The sequence below is a fragment of the Rhipicephalus sanguineus genome, chromosome 9 (assembly GCF_013339695.2).
Source record: "Rhipicephalus sanguineus isolate Rsan-2018 chromosome 9, BIME_Rsan_1.4, whole genome shotgun sequence".
NCBI classification, from domain to species: domain Eukaryota; kingdom Metazoa; phylum Arthropoda; class Arachnida; order Ixodida; family Ixodidae; genus Rhipicephalus; species Rhipicephalus sanguineus.
Genome location: NC_051184.2, coordinates 24,977,179 through 24,998,642, shown reverse-complemented (window position 1 = coordinate 24,998,642; position 21,464 = coordinate 24,977,179). Strand labels below are relative to the sequence as shown.

The window sequence follows — 21,464 nt, the reverse complement described above, 5'->3', positions numbered from 1 at the left end:
TTTCGTACTCCAGTCGTCTTAGGCAAATGCATAAGGGAGCGTGTGACTTTTGTCTTTACGGCGCTCTCGACTCCCACAATGCGTTAGTCTTCAGTCTCGAGGCACTATAACGCCATGTCGAGCAATACACCACGACAGTGCAGCACAGGCATGCATAATGCGCTGGGTATGCGTCCTGGCGGAATGTTTCCAGAGTGTAAGATGAACCTCAGTTGCCTGGCTGTATACAAATGAGGGGCATGGTCGGCACCGGCCATTGTTCGCTGAGTTACGTATCGCTGAAACCTGAGCGGTCGCGGTGCGCTGCACTGCAGTCCCGCCGACAATTTTCACGTCGGTGCGTCTGCACCGAGCGTTTGCCAAGGTGCAAATTACCCTTGCGCAGAATACACGTCATCAGGCGCGCATGCAAAGTACAGGGAACGCTCTCACATACAAAGTGAGACGTATGTACACGAGCTGGTGTGTTGAGTAACCAGGCATGTGCGGCACACCCTGCAGTTATGTGTAGTGTTACGCGGACAGCATAAGTTCATGCGATATACTTTCCAACGTCATAAACTATAGCAAGAATATAACTACACCTTCACACTAGCGAGATATTCCTCTAGTCAACTACAGAATATTTTGTTTTCATTGTATTTAATTCTCGACCATATATGCTATATGAAAACACGTGTATTTACTTTGAATATTTACATGGAAGGAACATTCTAAGCAAACAGGTTTGCACTTCACCCTCTCTGAGTCAAGAATTCGTCCTGTAGTAAATAACCTTTGCTCTTACGTGATTGGCGATCGTCGATCTATGGAAGGAAGAGAGGAAAGGAGGCTAGCCGTCAAGTGACGCGCTGATCCAATCACCGTTCAGTGGTCACGTGCTCAGCCTAAGAGGACACAAGCCTTTCTTGATTTGTCCCCGTATACAGCCCCCCTGCAGCAGTAAATGATACATTACCAAGGACAGACTACCCCGGGGCAAGGCACAGAGGGCCCCGCCACAGTGGTCCTGCAGTGGGCATGGCGCTCGACTACTGACCCGAAGGTCGCGGGATCGAATCCCGGCCGCGGCGGCTGCATTTCCGATGGAGACGAAAATGTTTGAGGCCCGTGTACTTAGATTCAGGTGCACGTTAAGGAACCCCAGGTAGTCGAAATTTTCCGGAGCCCTCCACTACGGCGTCCCTCATAATCATATCGCGGTTTTGGGACGTTAAGCTTCATATATTATTATTAAGGCACAGAGGTCAAAGGCCGCGTTGGTCTCTCTCACGAATTGGCCTCCCCCAGTTCATTTCCTGTCTGGTCCATCTCTTCGTTGTCTTCTGTAGACGCCCTTGAATCAGCGTCATCTTCACGCAGTCTTTTCTTGCTTGATCATCTTCTTTGCGGTCTACAGAATGAACATGCTCACCTGATGCCTGATTACTTGCGGTGGATGTCATTAGAGTATCACGAAGGGCGGGCGACAACGGAGGGCCGCCGCGCATGCTGCTTCTGCCCAACACGTTTCGGGAGTCGGTCGCTGTACTTGCTTCGCAGGACGGTGACACCCATACCGTCAGTCGTTGAGGTCGAGGCACAAAAATTAAAAGATGAACTCTACTCTTGCTAAAAAGAAAAGACTGAAAATTACAGACGGGCGTTGGGAAGCCCGCCTTTGCCAAGTGACATTTCCACCTACGTGGTGTCTTGGCAGAGGAAGAAGCAGAGTAGTCACTTCTATACGGAACTGCGGCAGCAACCGTGAAATGGTATAACAGTAAGGCTCCAGAGTTATTTGATTAAACGACTGAATAACCCTGGGCTGCAAATCCCTGCTCCGTGACGTCTGTTAGCCACGGCGAAGCGATCGTCAGTGAACGAAGATTGATCCATATACTAGACGGACGCTCGGTGCGCGATGCGTTCCAGTATGCAACCACAGCAAGTGCACCAACACCGAACGAACGCTTAGCGCAGAAAGTCTTGCCGGGCGGCGCGGAGCTGCATCATGCCGTTTCGTGGAAACGTTGTCGCGGTATGGGCAAAAGCGACGTCCGCGAAAAAGCCCGAGAGGTCGAAAGGAAAAGATGGCGGACGACAGCGACAATGAAATCCGCCTCTATTCTCCAACCCCCCCCCCCCCCCCGCACACCGAAATTTTTCAATTTTGCATGCGCATATATATACACGCACACATACAGATGTAAGCACAAATGTGCATAAAGTATGGTTCAAATCCCTCCCCGAAGAAAATTTCTGGCCACGCCCTTAGTGTGTTGGTTTTCCAAGATAGAGTGCACACGTTTCTGACAATTTGCGCCCTAGGAAATGGATTCAGGCCCGCGAACGGTAACTTATCATCGCTGTCATACGTTGTTTCTTTCTTTCGCCAGCACAATGGACTCATTTGTTATCGGTAGCGTTAGGTTTACACAGCCCCATCCAAAAGGAGCACGCTTACTGACAATGCAGCCGAGAATTATGTATGACAAATGCTCTTTGACACGAACAAATCGCTGGTCGAAGAGGCAATGCTACTACAGCGCGCGAATGCTTCTAAGTAACGGTTACGTTGGAGAAATACATTTTTTTTTAGTTATCCTTGCTTACTTTTATGTACACTGGCACTTAATTTGTCTTGCTATTACGACAACCGTTGCCGGTCACACGTTCGCTGACTATAACACGCCTCCGGTGTAAGCGTTTTCTTGAACCAACTTCGCGCGCGCGAACGACGATATAGATTACGATGTTTTCTTTTTCGAGAACGATGGAGATCGGTTCTACGACAAGGTGTTTTTTTTTTAATCTCCCATATCAGAAACACTGCTGGAACCCATCGACATAACGATATTGCGTAATGTTCCCTTGGTGTTCTCAGGGCCACTGTAACGTGAGAAGTAAAAATGCGGTGCATTCGACTAAGAAGCGGAGTCACCATTCCGCAGTAACGTTTGTGGCTTGAGGTTAAGAAAGACGCTAATTAGTGCAACCAACATAAGACAGCACGGCGGAGCGCCGTGGGAATGGCGGGAAAAGTGTGATAGCGAAGACCACAGAGCGCACCTTTCGAAATGAGTACCCACAATACCGTGCGCCAAGCCATTGTACATCTCTCCCCATCAGGACAAACCGGGCGGGTGCCCGGCGGCACTGGGAATCGAACCCAGAACCACTTGCATTTGAGGCGGTGCCTTCACCTATACCCATGCATTTATATTCTACTTCTGGCATCTGGTTTTTTCTCCTTTCCTGCTTCTTCCCTCCTTCTCTTGTATCTTCTATCATCTATATAGCCGGCTGTGCTAAATCTAATGAAACCAACAAGAAAGAGAGATAGAGAGGAAGAGAAAGGCGAAGGCAAAGGAAAGGCAGGGAGGTTAACCAGGTTGCAGCCGGTTTGCTACCCTACGCGACCATCGGACAATGAACCAAGGAAACTATATGGGACATTATTTGTAGTATTTAACTGCGGTGCAGTAATTATAACATTACAACACTACAGTTAGAGACTACAAATAATGTCCATGTCACTTATACCTTACCTGGCTTCACTGTCTCTCGGTTACCTTTGGCCGTGTCTAACAAAGAAACGAGCGCTTCATCCAATCCCCTTCTTTCGTAACAAGATGTGGGTTCGAGCTAGTTGGTACTCTACGATCATGATTGGTGCTCCATGTCGGTACTCCATGATTTTGCGCAAGAAGTGTTGACCCTTCTTTCGTTCATGCCTATGCTAAGTACCTCGTGGAAGTCTACACGTAACCCGGAAGGACTGGGATGCACCCGCGTTTCATAAAAACAACCTTCTCTCATTCGTCACGTTGTGGGTATAGCGAGCTGAACGTAACTTAGCGTGTATAAAAAAAATATATATTTCTTCGGTACATTCAACCCCGAGGACGGGGGAGGGACCAAGTATGCGACCAACACGCCCCTCGTATATCAAGGAAAATGCCGAAAGCAATTTTTTAAAAAATGCGCTTCGTGAGCGAGCGGTGGTCGAGCAGCAAGTTTTATAACGCAGCGCGAAGTCGCGAAAAATTCAGTTTGACGCTTCGTAGGAAAAAAAAAAGTAAAACGCGCGGAACGTTCTAAACCAAACGCACCGTGACGACATAAAAGCCAGCCACCAGGAAGGAAGCAAGCAACGAAAGGCGAGCCCCCCCCCCCCCCCCCCCCTTCTATGCTCTCCTCTCGACTCCCATTCCATAGTCCAGAGTGTACTGCATCGCAAACACCACTCTACAGTCCCGACAAACCAAAAACATAAACGAACAAATAAAAAAACGGCAAGGAGTTAGACATCTCGGCGAGATGGCATGTGGGCGGACGCGCGTACGAAGCCAGACCGATGTACTTTCGAGAAAAAAATCAAATAAATAAATAGATAAAACGAGCGAGGAACAGGAAATGGGAAGAAAGCGTCTAGTGGCGAGAACGCCGTCGTCGCAGCTGCTTGCCTGTGAAGTGCGCTTCCTCTTTCCTGACCACGGAATTCACCAGTTTCTTTTTTCTTTACACCTCGGGCGTTTTACAGCTCTGCGAAACGACGGTGGAGTGCACGCGCTCGTACGCGCACACGCACGTACTGTTAACGCCTTTGCGGTGCACGCTGTACACCCTGTGCATCGTATGTACGCACACGGCTGTCGACGCGTGCCGTTCGCCCTCTCTTTCTCTCTCTCTCTTCATCTAGACGTTTTCTTGTTTGCCTGTTTGTTTGTTTTCGCGTTGAAACTTTCGTTTCCTGTCAAAATCACTCGCCCGCGTGAAATGCGCAACGCCGTGAGAGCCACAGAATGCAGGAAACTCAAGACCAGTAGTTCCTCTTGTCTGTCTGCAGTATTGCGAAGCCTCGCAAACTGCAGACAGGCGCCTACCGAGATTTTTTTTTTCTTTTTTAAGACGCAGTTTTGGTGCGTTACAGGCTCAAATAGGAAGTAGATAGCGGTGCCGCGTTACCCGCGCGGACCCGTACTCCCAGATTGGTCTATAGACCTATTCCGAGACTGCCTGCGCGAGCTATTTCCGGCACGCGCGTGGCGTGCGAATTCCGCCATGTTTGTGAGGTTCGGATTCCGCACTGTTTGTGAGCCTCGAGCCAATCGAAGCTGTGCGATCTAATCAGAGCTGAACGATTTTTTTTTTACTTTTACAGGATTTTTCGTTCGTTCATTCATGCCTTCATCCATTGCTAGGGCTATCAGCGCTTCTAGGTTGAACCAAGGAGGATTAAAAAGGAAAAAAAAAAAAGAAAGTGAAGTCGTACCCACTGTAAGATGGCGGCCGCGGCCGCCATCTTAGTAGGGGCAGGATAAAACGCCAGCGTACAGCGTGGAAAAGGGAGCATTTTCTTCCCACGCCCTACAAGTTTTAACATCCGGCAGATACTGGTCAATATGTGTCGTTGTGTTACTGGTTTCCTCAAGAAACCTCGAAGTGCTTGCAAATTTTATTGATGATCAAGTCGTCAATACTATCATCGATAAGTCACTTTCGTCGGGAACAACGATTTTGTATTTTAGAATTAACCTAGCTTCTACATTAACAGAGTGAAACAGCGTTATCTCTACGCGGGCACCACCCGCCGAGAGCATGTTTGCGAGATAAAGGGTGGACAAAGGTTGGCTTCACTTTAGCCGGTAAAGCGATACGACAGCTTCCACTCCACCATTTGTTTTTAACCTCCTTGGGTTGAACCTGCCCTTCGCTTGGTGAAGAATTTGTAGATAGCAGACAATTAAACGGCGCCATTCTAAGCACCTTTTTTTTTTATCTTGTAGTGGTTTGCTTAAAGGGGCCCTGCAACACCTTTCTTAGTTATATTGGAATAGTCTCATTATTGACGTATGACTCTTCGCGAGTCATATGACGCAAAAATTTTTCGAATCCGTCAAGTCTAAGTGGTGTTACCAAATTATAGAGATCACGTTCCGCAGCTTTCTCCCTCAACTCAACGCCGCGAGCGCAGCGCAGAGGATTCAGAGCCTGAATGTCCAACGAGACGGAATGTACAACGAGACTGAATGTCCAATGGGTCACGTGACCGGCGAGACTGAATGTCCAACGAGACGGAATGTCCAACCGAGACGGAATGTCCATCGAGACTGAATGTCCAACGAGACGGAATGTACAACCGAGACGGAATGTCCAACGAGACGGAATGTCCAACGAGACGGAATGTACAACCGAGACGGAATGTCCAACGAGACTGAATGTCCAACGAGACGGAATGTCCAATTTAGAAGAGATAAACGTGCCCTCGTTTGAAATTCCTCAGACAACTGATTCATTGGGTTAAGATAGCCTAACGGAAGATCGCATTTTTTGTGTGTGTTTTGCAAATATTGACTGTCTGTGGCGTCGGACATCGTATTTTCGTTTCCGTATTCGCTTTACTGCATTTATCATAATTTCAAGTTTTGTTCGTTTTATTTCTATTTTGTATTTTTAGTTTTCATATGGTTTTCATATAGGCGGCGAGTGTGAAACACTATTTTTGCCAGAAAGCGTCACGAGGCAGGCCGAAGCCCTTGCTATGAAAGTGCGAAAGAAGAATTGTTTGAGGAGCTCGCTTATTTGTTAAAAAACCAACAGCCAATTAAGCCAAATAAAACATTGGGGACATTATTTGGGGCTTTTTTAACTGCAATGTAATAATTATAACCCATATTCAAAGCAATCCAAGTAGACGAAAAAGTACCCTTTCCATCGGTGGGATCCGAACCCGCAACCTTTTAATTACAGCGACGATTTGCGCTTGCTAACACTCCCAGGGATCAAGCTCACGTAAATACCAAACAAAGTGGACGAGGGAGCGCCCCCCGTCGTAGCTTAATTGTTAGAGCATCAGACGCGTAATGCGAAAGTTGTGGGTTTGAATCCCACCGAAAGAAAGTGTGCTTTTTCGTGCCATTTAGGTCCTTTCAATTTAGGTCATATTCATTACACTACAGTAAAAAAAAATCAACAAATAACGTACCTATGCTTTCCTTGGTTTGATTGTTGGCTTTCTACGAGCCCCTAGAACAATTCTTCTTTCCTCTTAAAGAATGCGGGTCGAAGAAGCTAAGGGAGGAAATTTTCTTTTAAAATTAAATTCTTGGGATTTACGCGCCAGAACCACGAAATGATTATGAAGCATGCAGAGTGTGAGATATCAGTTTTAGTTTTGACTACCTTCATGGAAACATGTCATGGCATTTCGGCTACAAGAGAACTGCAGGCCGGTCTAGGAAAGACCATGCCGTTAAAGAGGTGGTGTCACCAAATTTTGAGGCTATAAAAAGCCTGCTGTAGGCTTTCTCTGTAAGCAAGGACGCTCAGCACGAAGTATTGCACGCAGCAAACGTTTAGAATATATTTTAATTTACTTCCAAAGTCTGTATAAATGCTCATTCTCGCGATCGAGACCCATCGCTAGCGCGACTGACACCGACGTCACTGTGTAGGAAGCGTAACGAAAGTTTTAGTGACGTCACACCACATTAGAGTGACGTGCAATGAGCCGTGACCTACAGCTCCGCTGCACCGGGCCAGTCAAGAGAGCATCAGGCCATCGGCTGCGAACTGCTAAATTTTACAGCGAAAGCTGTTATGAGATCATTTCACCGGCCGTTTTTGGCGCCGTAGTTGTCCGCCGCCGCCGCCGCCGCCGCCGGTGTCCGTAACCAGTATCGCTCGAAATAAGAAAAAAAACGAAATAAGAAAAAAACTCCAGGATGGAACGAGGTTCGAACCTGGGCCCTCTGCGTGGGAGCCCAGTATTCAACCTCTGAGCCATGCCGGTGCTTGAAACTGCTTTGCAAAAAGGTCCTATACAGGCTTCATGTCGGAAAGGAACCACATTAGCATATGCAATATAGCGTGGTAGAAGAGTAAAATAAGCACCAAGCGTCGCACAACGCGAATTCTGTAACCAGGCGTCACACAATGCGAATTGCGCAACGAGTAGGTTGTTGAATGCTTCCAACCCATTACAAAGGACTCTGCCATAATTCTTCATCGTCATCAGGCACAGCATCAACAAAGTGCGCATAATGCCTTACATGCGTATAGTAGGTACCAACGCTCACCGTAGAATGACGAAAAATGGCACAGTGCCTGCTGCCCTACTTCTCAAAAATTACAATGATTTATAGCGTAGTGGGTTCCTCACAAGTGCACTTGTATTGGTTGCCAAGGAAGCCCATAAGCGCATGATCCACTTCCTCGGGGTCTCAGTAAAATTACACTGATTTATAGCGTAGTGGGTTCCTCGCAAGTGCACTTGTATTGGTTGCCAAGGAAGCCCATAAGCGCATGATCCATTTCCTCGGGGTCTCAGTAAAGTTCTTCAACCCCCCCCCCCCCCCCCCCCGTCTCTCTCCCACGTCAACGTATGTTATACAGCATGACGGGAGAGGGAAATAGTGACCGGGCGTCACCCAATGCCAATGACATAACTGGTGGGCCGTTTAAAGATTCCAACCCATTACAAAGGGCTCAGCCATAATTCTTCATCGTCATCAGTCGTCGCGTCAACAAAGTGCACATGATGCCTTACTGACGTGTAGCTGGTGCCTCGCTTCTCCGCAGAATGACGAATAATGGCTTAGTAGGTGCTTCCCAACTTCACAAAAATTGTGATTTATGGCGTAGTGGGTACCTTTCTAGTGTACTTGCTTTGTAGCCCCAAGAGAGCTTAACGGGCTCTATAAACGCTGCTCTTCCAGCTTTCGCTGTGACTGTGCTGCGGTTTCAGCGCAGGCCTGGCGTTTTTTTTCTAAGCTTATCGCCGAAGTAGGCAAACCTGCTCGCGTTTTGCGAAGTGCTTCGCGTGAATAATTTTTCATTACAACACATAGCATACAGGTAATCGTTGGCGACAATAAAACCGTTTTTATGATGTTTAAAATCATTTGAGGACTTTTCAGAACCGGCCTGAACACGAGCTTTTCTATTACTCTTCCAATGACGTCGATATTAGTGCTGTGAAGCTCAAGTGAAAAAAAAAAAAAAACTGGGTCGGGAACAGACTTGGACGCATTACAGTGAAAGAGCGTCAGCGATTACAATTACTTTTTAAAAAAATCTAACGGATTACGGAGAAAAAACTGAAAGCTAATCGATTACTCAACAAGGTGAGGTACCGGGCTATTTGGTTTTGCATAGTTGTTAAACTGTACTAAAGTTACAGGTACATATTTTTAGGGAGGACGCATATAACAAAAGCATGAAAAGCGCAAACTTTCAACTCGATTTGTTGAAAAGGCATCAAGCTATATGAACACGAGCAAACGGGTGCAAAAGGGAGTTCTTTAAATTTTTTTTCTTATTTTTAAATACTTTTTTTTGCTTCTTGTGTCCTTATTTTATTCCCTCGTGTCCTTGCGCTTTCTCTCACTCTCTCTCTGTCTATATATATATATATATATATATATATATATATATATATATATATATATATATATATATATATATATATATATATATATATATATATATCCCTGCCATTTGTACAAGACTGGGTATCGAGCAGTATTACGCGCCGTGCGTAATACGCAGTCTCAGCGCCACGTCCTATCACGACGAAACGAATTTTCACTCACGTCGCAAATGTTAGGGCACATTCGGAAAATTTTCACAGCAAATATTGGGATGTGTGGAACGAAAACGGAAAAGTGAAATTTGTGACCGGGACGGAATGTCCAACGAGACGGAATGTCCAACCGAGACGGAATGTCCAACGAGACGAAATGTTCAACGAGACTGAATGTCCACTGTTGGACATTCAGTCTCGTTGTACATTCCGTCTCGTTGGACATTCAGGCCGCAAGCGAGCGCAGAGGAGCGAGGCTCCGCCCAAGAGCGCCGGCGGAGTTTTTTTCTTCATTTTTTTCTCTCTGACGTCTGGGCGCAACCACGTGGTCTGTGCCGCCACTTCCGGTCGGCTTGCGTCGTTCTCGTCGAGCGGAGTCGATCGCGCTGTGTATCGCGCGTGCTTGAAAACTGCGCGTCGGTTTGGTAATGTTGGGTGTGCACCTCGAACGCCGTAGTGTTTTCATCGCTCTGCCAACCATGAAAGCAAACCTGCGCGCTCGTTTGGAACGAATGACAGCTGAGATCGGTTTCGGCCCATACTCCGATACACCGCCTCGTAAGACGGCACTGGCAGACGACCCCGAAGCGCCGCCATTACCGGACGCCAGCATTGTTATCGGAGACACGCTGCGCCCCTGCCTCGGTCGGTCGTGAGAACGTGCCGACGATGCAGTTCTCAGCTGACGAGGCAACACTCGAACGGCTCATGCCACTCTCAACGGCAACCGGCGATGGTCAAAAGCACAGAAATATTCACGTTTTCGGCACTGCGCATGGCGAAGAAAACGGAACCACGCAACTACGAGCAGACGAGCTGTCGGTGAGACCGGAAGTGCTAATATTAATGTTTGTTCGGTGTTTTTAACGCGATAACAGAATATAAACATACATATTATCTACTTATTGAACTCAAAATTAACAACGAAAGTAATAATGAGGGTGTTATCGTGATTATAACATCAGCCAATGGTGGAACTGCCGACAATCGCGTCATATTTTGCGGACTAATACATCATTTGCGAGAGAAGAGGGAGCGATTTTCAGCTGACTTTGAGAATTTATTGTAAATTCCAGGCCGCGCGCATCGCTGTAATATTTGGCTCGCGTGTTCTCGGGAGCCTCGACTACCGATCGGCAGCGCTTTTTGAGCATGCTCGAAAAGTGTTGCAGGGCCCCTTTAAAGGATAACACGGCAGGTTAATTACTTATTTTGAGTACTTTGCATTGTGTAGGTTACTAGAAGAGCTACTGGGGTAGGCAGCCGAACACTGAAATGTAACCAGATCGACCACGAAGGCTTTTCGAGATGACGTTAAACTACGTGTGCCTTCGCAGATTTGGCTCCATCTGCAGTTGATACGCAGGCGTAATGGAGTACGCTAAATCGTTCACATTTTATTCTAAACACATTCGATACACACCATGAGGGACAAGCTAGCTTACTAGTCTCTCGCTGTCGTCTGCGTAATGCTGTAAATTGTCTATACTGTCACGGCCGCTACATATGTAACGGCCGTGATACTGTAGTGCGACAGCCCTACCTGGCTGCTCATTTGTGCCACCTTGCTCATGCCACGAAGCCATGGCAGAAAAACGGAAAATAAATTACGTCATCTTCGAGGGCGTGGGGCGTGTACGTGGTTGTTCTAAAACCCAATGTTCAGAAAAGGAGCGTTCGGACTACCGAACGAAGGCAGAGCGAGCCTATAAGACGATTTTACGTAGGACACCCGGACGCCGCCACCTAGGGCTGTTAAACGAATGCTTTCGTTTTTTTTTTTTTTTTGTACATCGCCACGTGAATTTTTAAGGTTACGAAACGTCGAATGCACCAACCCAACCGTATCATGCGCATGCGCATAAAAACGGTTGTTGTTCAAGACACAATACGTCAAGGTTAACAGCCCATTATGGCGGCACCGAAACCCATGAGGGAGCACCTCCTTTCTGGACTACGGCCCAAGCGTACAAACGCTGACGCACGTTGACGACGCTGCCTCAGCAGTGTTTCTTTTTATGGGGGGGGGGGGGGTCACTCATATTTAACACAGCCCAGAAGGGATTATGGCGTCACACAGGGAGCTTTCCTTCGTTGAAAAAGTTGTATACGTCCTGGTCTATAGAGATCACCGAAAATTTTTTAAATTGATTATCGATTAGCCGTTCACTGGCTTAGCCAATAGATGCAGGTTCTTTTTTTTTTTTTTTCGCCGGTTAATCTGCATTTTAGCAGGCGCATTAAAAAAGACTGAAACGAAGGTTATACTCACGCACTACCCTAATTATTTGGTTGGTGGAACAAACACGAAAAAAAAAAAAACAAGCGCGTAACGGTTGACAAACGATGTTTTACTTTGTTAGCTACTAAATATACTTGACGCTAATGACTCGCGAAGGGATAAACAACATATGGTATAAAACCAAACAACAAAAACGACAATTATTATTATTATTATTATTATTATTATTATTATTATTATTATTATTATTATTATTATTATTATTAATAATAATCAAATGCGGGACCCTGAGCATGCGTGTACGTTGCTGTGTAAAATAAATTCTTCGAACATAATTAGTGTCCAGCGGGCCGAGATTGGCGCTACATTCAGAGACTCAGCTGTACGCCTGAAAGTGTGAAGGAATTCACGACCTGCCGACGCCTGGTCATTTATACCAAACTGCTGGGAAGGGTATCGCGCTGCACGGTTGAAGCATTTCGCCTCCATCGAAATGCGAACGCCGCTGCCGGGATTCGATCCCGCGAGCTTCAGTTCAGCAGCCGAGCACATTAACCACTAGACCACCGTGGCGGGTTTCGAACACTATGGTTACTAAGTGCAGGTGATGCGCTGGATCTGTGCACAAAATATGAAACAATGAGCAGGAAAACAAAGCAACAACATCGCGTATAAAAAAAAACTGAAATTGGTTCAATTAACGATGAACACAGCGACAGCGTCTTTATGATCTTCGCGGTGAAGTATAGCTTGGAGGCGACTTCAGAAAAATATGAACCTGAACCCCGCCTATCGCTACTAGTACCCGGACCAATATCCAAACACATGCGAGCGGTGCAGTCAAAGAGCGCATTTATTTCCCATTATGAGGTCGTGCCCAGCAGTACACCTGGAGAATCAGGAGGTAAATAATAACGCTGAGCAGAGGGAGGTTGTGATGCGCAGCTCTGGCCCTGACCTGCAGGCCAGGGTTATCAAGAGAGCAAAAGATGGCGTCCGGGCCCAGGGGCTCGTAGCCGTCTAACCACAAAGTCGCGCACCGAAATACCTCGTTTCCAAAAACTTAATTAGAGCGCAAACACACGACACATTCACACCCACACATCCAGGCATCAACCACGTGTGTGTGTGTGGGTGTGAATGTGTCGTGTGTTTGCGCTCTAATTAAGTTTCAGGAAATGATCTACCACCTAGCCCAACATCAAGTTCTTTTACGAAATACCTTGGCTTTTTTAAATAAAGCTTTCACTCACTCACTCGCTCACTCACTCACTCACTCACTCACTCACTCACTCACTCACTCACTCACTCACTCACTCACTCACTCACTCACTCACTCACTCACTCACTCACTCACTCACTCACTCACTCACTCAGTCTTATTTACTGTTCATAGCGCTCTTTGGCCAAGCATGGCCCTTCCGCCATTAAAACCCCACATATCATCACTTAATCTTATTCGTATTGTTTCCGTTCTGAAGCGAGTATAAAGGGCGGTTTTTGACGATTTTTTTTTTCTCCCGGAGAATATTGATGACCTTGGTTTCACGAATGTACCTGATAAAGGCGTGCTTGCCGCAGACAGCCTTCCTGTTGACAGCTTTCCACGTCGGCTGGGGACATGCGGAAGGCGTATCCGGCCGTCATTCATAAGGACGCGCTGCACTTTCGGCACTGTGCAGATTTTTCTTTTTTTCCTTCTTTCACCTGTCTTTCTGCAGCTCTGAACAGCGGCGAATGTATTTATTTCCTTTTTTTTCACATATGCTATTAACATCGAACGCTAATGCCAGGAAACATGATTATACCTCTACAGACCTATAGATGACAAGGAAGCAATTGCTGTTTACTTCAGAGAAAGTATTTTGGTTCGACACTTCATGGACGCCGCTAGGTTGGGTCTATAACAAAGCAGATTTAGCCCCTCTGTTACCCTTTTTCATTTGGTGACCCGAAGGTCGCGGGATCGAATCTCGGCCGCGGCGGCCGCATTTCGATGGAGGCGAAATGCTAGAGGCCCGTGTACTTAGATATAGCTGCACGTTAAAGAACGCCAGATGGCCGAAATTTCCGAAGCCCTCCACTACGGCGTCTCTCATAATCACATCGTTGTTTTGGGACGTTAAACCCCAACAATTATTGTTATTCTTGTTCGTTGCATCCCGAGCATATATTCCTTAAAAAGGTAATGAAATTACATTGCCAGTTAGTTTTCTATAATTCTTAAATGTAATCAGACTACATTACAAATTACAGCTGGCTGAAGGTAATGACATTACATTACTATTACTTTTGAAGAGTATAGTGAAATTACTTTGAAATTACATTAACAAAAGTTATTCAAGTCATGCTATTCAAGGCTTGGGGTTCGAATGCTGCGCGGTTTTTCTGAGGACCTGCCTCGTGCCCATGCTTGAGGTTAGGCACTCAGACTAACTTGTCTTATTTCCTTTCTTGGTCGAATTTTTACAGGGACATGCTATATTTTAGTCAGAAGTAACTGAGAAAGTAACCAGTAATTTTTTTAAATTATTCGGTTAAAGTAATTCGTTACGTTACTAAATTACCGCTCCACACATGTAATTCATCACACTGCTCAATACGGCGAGAAATAATTTAATCAATATAATTGAATTACTGCAGCTGCATCTAAGTCTGATGTCGAAGGTCTCGACTCCGGCAGTTAGCCTTGAGCTTTAGGTAGCAGCAGAGTCATTCAATGACTCTGGTAGCAGTCTGCCTGCTATCTACCTGCATTGCCTACCTGCCTACCTGCATTGCCTGCTGCGGTTTCCTAGAGACAACGGACCGAACGACACAATGTGACCGTGCATTCACAAAAGAAGGGGAATTGTTCGAGGGTTTCGTATCTTTTGTTAGACATACCTAATGAAACCAACAGACAATTCAGCCAAAGAAAGCGTTGGGGACGTTATTTGTTGCTTATTTAACTGCAGTGTAATGATTTTTTACGTAAATTGAAAGGGATTGAAGTGGACGAAAAATCACCCTTTCCGTCGGTGGGATCTGAACCCACAACCTTCGAATTACGTGTCCGATGCTCTACCAATTCACAATGCCAATTTACAATGTCTTTTTTGTGTCTTAGTTCAGCATTGGCACAGCCACGATTAATTTTCGGGGTCTTCACAGCACTTCAGTCATTGGACGCACAAGTAAAACCTCGTGTGTCCAATGATTAATTCGACTACATTGACCGCTTTTCCTCAATCAGCAATCAGCGCGCACTGAAAGCGATATTCTGGCGACACCTCAGAATACGGCCCCGGCTACGCCCCTAATATGTGCTGCATTCTTCACATTGTTTCCGCTTGACGTATGCCAGGTTATTTTAAGTTCTTTCATCATTCAAACGGAACTGTCGGGAATCTTAAGCGAGCAGCCAGTGGGAGCCGGAAAGTGATCCATTTCACGTCGTACGCAATCGAGGAGTTTGCGTAAAAAGCGAAAAAAAAAACGGGGTTTCCCTGTTTCCGCCGGACGGCCTCGGCCTGAGGAAAGTAGCAGCTTTATAGCGTCCTGTTCACGGAGAGAGAGAGAGAGAGAAGAAACATTTATTTATGTCATGCCTTGAACTGTTCACGGACACGCCTGACAGCTGCCGTTTTATTGTGTCGCGCGCGCTGGCGTCTAATCCTACAAATTCACTGCAGTGCTTAGTGGACGCGTATGATACAGCATTAATTAAGGCGAAAGCCTTGAATGCTTCATCAAACGCGAAAATTGACCGTCGGCGTCGATCTTCGTCCTGCGGCGTCGGCGGCAACAAAAAGCATCATCAGGCGATGAAGTCACCGTATATATGTCGTCACAAGTCGACAACAAAGTTTGTGACGTCATCATGACGCCACTATGACGGCACGTGATGACGTCATCACACGACAGCGTCGCCTGGTCACAGGGGGGGGCCGATCACGGAGGCAGTGCAAAAGCAGGCGAGGTGCAGAAAACTTGAAATGCCTCCGATCTTGGAGGCAGTGCAAAACCACGTTAGGTGCAGAAAGCTTTCGAAGGGTGGCGTGGCAGGATCAACACGTAGACTGCGAAGAACAAGAGCATGGCTTTCGCCTTCAAGTCGTCTTAGGCGAATGCATAAGGGACCCTGTGAGTTTCAGATATATTCTGTGACACCACATCATTACAGGCCGTTTAAGTTGTGGGCTGTCGTGCAGAACGACGCAGTGCAACTGTCAGAAGAAGTCGTTCCTTAGTGGGATCTCCTCCATACACGTTAAATGAAAAATAACTGAACTAAACCTAATATGTCCAATATAATGTACAACATCAACCCGTATAATGTGAATGAACGAAGTATGCAGGTGTCATTCCCGATGCCATCGAATCCATTCGTGTTCGTTCCTTGGCCCAACCTTGGACCTTGTGAGCCAATCACAGGTCATCAACAGCGTCCAGAGTAAAACATCCTGGCATTGGAGTGTCCAGGAGGGAGAATGGAGGATTCAACACCCTCTACCCCGCTAATTTTTACAATTCGTATGTATATATACGTACACACATACAAACACGCACGAACATACAAAAAATGAGATTCAGACCCACCCCGAAATACAATCCTAGGTGACTACGCCCACGCTCCTTGGCAAAAATTCTAGTACGATTGTTTATGCATGAGCAATCGTACTATAATTTTAACCAGGGAGCAGGGGCGTATTCAATTCAATATTCAATAACCCGCCATGGCGGGTTATTGAATATTGAAAATGCTGCGCTGCTCTTAGCGACCTTGATCAATGATAGGAAGCTCATTCGTAAAGCGTAGGCTAAAGGGCGTGCCTAGCAAAAAAGACAAAAAAGATGTGGAGAATTATCTAACAGGCCGAGTCATCCGAAAAACAACAATTTCCATGACTGGTGGCTGAGTTAGTTTCCGACCGACCAGACGCACGTTGCACGAATCACGTGCTCTACACATGGCAACTGAAATAGAAGGTGCGAGAGCTCATTTCGTAATTACCGGAGCTGCCAGCCCACAATGACAACGTGACGCCATAAACACTCAAAGCGACACTAAAGAGAAAAACGATTTTTCTCGCATTAGTAAACTGCTTTTCCAGAATACTGATATCACCAGCCTCGTCCCGATAAGACGCTTGATAAGCGTGAAAACGCGCAAAAAGAATATGCAGGTGGCGACGCCACCTTGAAGTTCCAGCAATAATCGCCGTGACGTCAATGATCTTGACGGCGTCTACTAAGGCTTACGTATTTCTTAATCGGTAAAACGAAGTACATTGTCCTCTGAGGGTGCCAGAGACTTCGCATACCAAGTTTCAGAAAATTTTGTTCAGCCAGTGTGGCCGAAATACGCAATAAGACATTTTGAAATCTGTGACGTCACGTGTGGAGATTTCGGCGAGAAATTTAAAAATGAAACTTTGATCTTCATTTTCCCTTCTATTAGTGAGCTTATGGGCGGCGAAATTAACGACAATAAGGTTTTCGTAGTACAATTTACCACTCTAAACTGATTCATTGTTTCACTTTAACGTCCCTTTAAGTTGCTCGATAAGGAGTCGAAATGCGAAGTGACCTTGCTGCGAGAGCGCACCAGTTCCTTTTGTTTCAAGCGCGACACTTCGTACCACTATAACACTGCCAGAGATTTAATCACTGCCGGCGGGGCAATTGTCTTCAGCGCCGCTAAACGGCGAGAAGAAAGCCCTGGGCGTCCCCGCCACGAGTCCAGCGCCCGTCATGCACCGCGCGGGCTGAGAAATAGGTCTCGCTTTCGACATGTCCATGCGGCGCGGGAGTGAAAGAGCACGATCACCACCACCATAGGCGTGCGCCAGGTTCTCCGTTAAAGGAAGGGAGGGGGGCAAGATTTCCCGCAGCATGTCATTTCCCGACGGTAATGTCGATTGCACTATCGATACTATAAGTAGTTTATTGATAGTAGTACTTTCGCTAGTTTCCTTACACTATCGATAGTTTAAAAAAAAACTATCGATGCAATCGATAGTCGATTTGCCGATAGTTTCGCATCACTAGTGCTTGGTCGCCATTATCACCAAACAACATGCGCAGCTACAACACTACGCATTTAAAAAAAAATGGCGTGAAAGGTCCGAATGGGTAAGGGTGTTGGGTAGAATTCGCCCCCCCCTTATATGATTAGGTGGCACCCCCCCCCCCCTGCCACCCCCACACCCCCTTGGCACGCCTATGACCACCGCTACTCCACCTGCGTGGCTTTGGCAGTCGGTCTGTCAAGGAACGCCGTCGTTTCGAAACACTAGCCTTAGTCGACATACCAACATTTTCCCTCAGTCACTGTCACGGATACCTCGAGCCGCTTATATAGACTGAACGGGCGGCGTGTAGATTACGAGAAGCTCCAAGAAAAAAGAAAGAGAAAAATGGGTCCGGTTCTCGCGATACAAAAAAGTGCGCGCGGGCCTGTTCAAACACCTTTCTTTATTTTTTTTTCTCTTCCAAGCAAGCGAGCGTCTGCGCACGCTGTTTAGAAATTCACTGCCACACAAGCGATGCAATATATATAATAGGGCAGCCAGCTAGCAAGAGCGCGTGCGCCCCGTTCTTTTCATTGTGTTGCGAAGGCGTCGTCGTCGGCGACGACGCGTCAGTCGTCGACGCAAGCCTTTCCATTGTTGTCGCTTCGAAGCGAGAGCGATGATTCAGGCCTGCAGTATAAGGGAACGGAACGCGCGCTCGTATGCGTGGAGGGTCCGCCCGCACTGCATTCACCGTGCTCCTCGCAGTTTTATATTCGCTTCGTGTTTTTATTATACATCGGAATTCTCGGTCAGCGCGGTGTGACGATTTATTCGCCGTCGAGTCGTTGTTACGTGCATCGCCTTGGAAAAGTTGGGACGGACGTTTAAAGATGCATAAAATGCGCGCGTGCGCTCTCTACTAAACGCGAGAAAAAGTGATCCGGCCCCTACGTGCCAAGGCCTCCTGTGAGCCTAAACGTCGTCGTCGTCGCGGCTTTTTTTTTTCTCATCTCTCGTCGTATTATTGCATGCAGGAATGTGAACTCACCACCTATATCATGCACGGAAAGTCCTACACGTGACGTTATCAAACCCGTAGTGCTAAAATGACACGACCGCATACATGACGCCAGAAAAAGACACGCGCATTCCGAATGCGAGTTGGGAAGCGCGTGAACGAAGTTTCGACACAATCCTGACGGTGCTCCAGCTTCGTCTCCACACTGTCTTTTTTTTCTTTTCTTTTTTACGGCTTTCGTTACCAGAATTCGTGCAGACTACGTTTTGGCGCTGAGCCACCGTCACGCGCCGAGAAGGTGCGTAGCGGTGGAAGTCTGTGCACGACGCATAATGAAAGGCAGCAGCAGCGGCATGTCTTCTAGGGCTTCGCAGTTGACGCCTAGCACCAAAGCAGATTGAGCCATTTCACCAACCCGAGACCAGCATACTTGATTAGAGGCACGCCTAAGCTAATTTCGATCGATCCTGTCGAGGACGCCAAATATTCCGTCACCAAGCGCTGTCGCAACGACTTGGTGCTGAGATGGAGCCGCCCATCCAAGATGTGACGCAATTCGATGCCGCTAAGGCCAGTGCAGTCCGGAGCACTCTTAAATGCCAGATCCAATTAGACTGGTGTAACACAAGTTGCTATGGACGATGAAAGAAATAGAACACGAATAAAATCCGTGTATACATGCAGATGTTCATCGAAAAACACTCAAGTTTCTATATTTTTCACAAAACCAAGGGCGCATTCAGGATTTTGTTTGGAAAGGGGGAAGGGGGAGTTTGCGACCCCTTTTATGTATGGCCGTGCGTGCGCTTTCACCTCTCTGGCGATGCCTATATACTAATGTAAAAAGCCTAAAATCCCACAGCAGTCATATTGCCTTCAGCGGCTTGTAAATCACGACTACATATTAATCACATAGCGCATTATATAGACGTGAATGAGAACACCAGCCTACAACAATATTGGTTACATTGTTTGGGCAGTAGGTGCAACAATCAAAAGCGCACCCAGCCAGAAACAATCTGGCGAAAGGGACGGGGGGTCCGACCCCGTACGTGCGTGCAGGCGTGTGTATGTGCATATATACACAGAATTTTCGGGGGGTTTCAAGCCCCACTGCCGGCTACGCATGTGACAACAATGTCTACTGGAAACGATTTTGGAGTGCTGTTTTCGGACTTCTAACCGTTCCTGGTTATACAGCCACGAGTATACGAGGGGAAAGAATGTTCCTACGTTTTTCGGTATCTCGAATTGCGAAATCGAAACTATAAAACCTTTGTCTGCAGTTCATGCGTCTTCCAGCCAGCACTCGTCAAACAAGCGCAGTTGCGCACGCGCAACGCGGATCGTCTTTCGCCGAGGCGGAGAAAGGGGTATTCGCAGCTCAACAATTATAGAACTATACATTAAGTGAGACTGATGAAGCCAGCACGTGGAAAGAGAGGAGCCTGGCTCGCGCGCAGCGATGCCGAATCAGGTCGCCAATGCTAGCCAGAAAAACAACGCACACTCGCGTGCGCCCAATGTTTGCAGTACTGCACGGAACTATCGGTCCACGAGGATCGGGCGCGCAGCGCACATTGCGTAGGGGGGGGTCCACCGCAGCCGCTAGAGAGCCGCGCTGCTGACCACCGCGTAAGCGCTGACCTCGATGAGGAGCAACGCCGCGAAGCGGGCCCAAGGACGCGCGAAAAAGCAGGCACGTACCGCGCCTACTCTCCACGGAATGCCTCGGCGAGCGATTGTGTATTGGCACCGGATCCCGTTGGAGCCATTAAGGAGACGGGGCGCGTGCCGGCCGCCAGCGAGGGTCCGCGCGCACATTTTATTGTTGCACAGTTCTGCCGCCTCCTTCCCCCATTCAATTTATCGCCACAAAGGAGGATAAGTCGACGGCCGAAAGGGGGACAGGTTCCTTCCACTTACGTCACCTCGATCGAATGCCCCTTAGATTTATCGAACTTTTTTCCTCAATTTGTTATTCTGATTAACGGAGGCGCGTACGTTTGTACACTCTACAAGCGCGCGAATATACGGGGTAGTGGCCGCGAGGTCGTAAGAATTAGACCATGGCTCGCCTGCCTCACCCACACCCAGCCTGCCATTCCTCCAAGCCCTCCCGAGTCAGTAACGGGGATGGGAGTGGTGTTAAGCGGGCAGGTGGTCACGGGTTCGATTACCTGCCATGGCTGCCCCATTCCACGGGGTGTCTATCAAAGAGGAGAGCAGCTGGAAAGCACACAATTTCCGTGGAACTTATCAGTAATGAAAAATTCGGGGAAGTGACAGAATTTTCACCTCGGTGGTTCCGTTGAATCGGGGTAAATTGTGAAGTGCATGTAAAACAGGTACCACCTGTACCCAGACAGTGTTAGATATAGGTGTTAGGTAGTTTTGGTAAAACCGTGATATGCGAGGTGGAAATGAAGCCTTCAGATGAACCTATGCAAATATCGGTGTCTTTTTTTTACTTCAGTACCTCAAGCATCGATCCTAAGCTGTCAAGTATTTTTTCTACAACAGACAGGGCAAACACCAATGTCAGGAAATTCTGAAAGGCCAGTGCAGCAGACACTCTGATTACAATAGCGGGGCATGTAAAAATGTTCATCCACCTAAATTTAGTTGCACCTTCAT

At 47.1% G+C, this 21,464-nt stretch overlaps 1 protein-coding gene across 1 annotated transcript in view; it reads left to right on the top strand.

The window, feature by feature from the left end:
- The window catches only part of LOC119404777 (uncharacterized), a 68,268-nt gene that overhangs the window by 17,373 nt on the left and 29,431 nt on the right, over window positions 1-21,464 (top strand). The window lies entirely within an intron of this gene.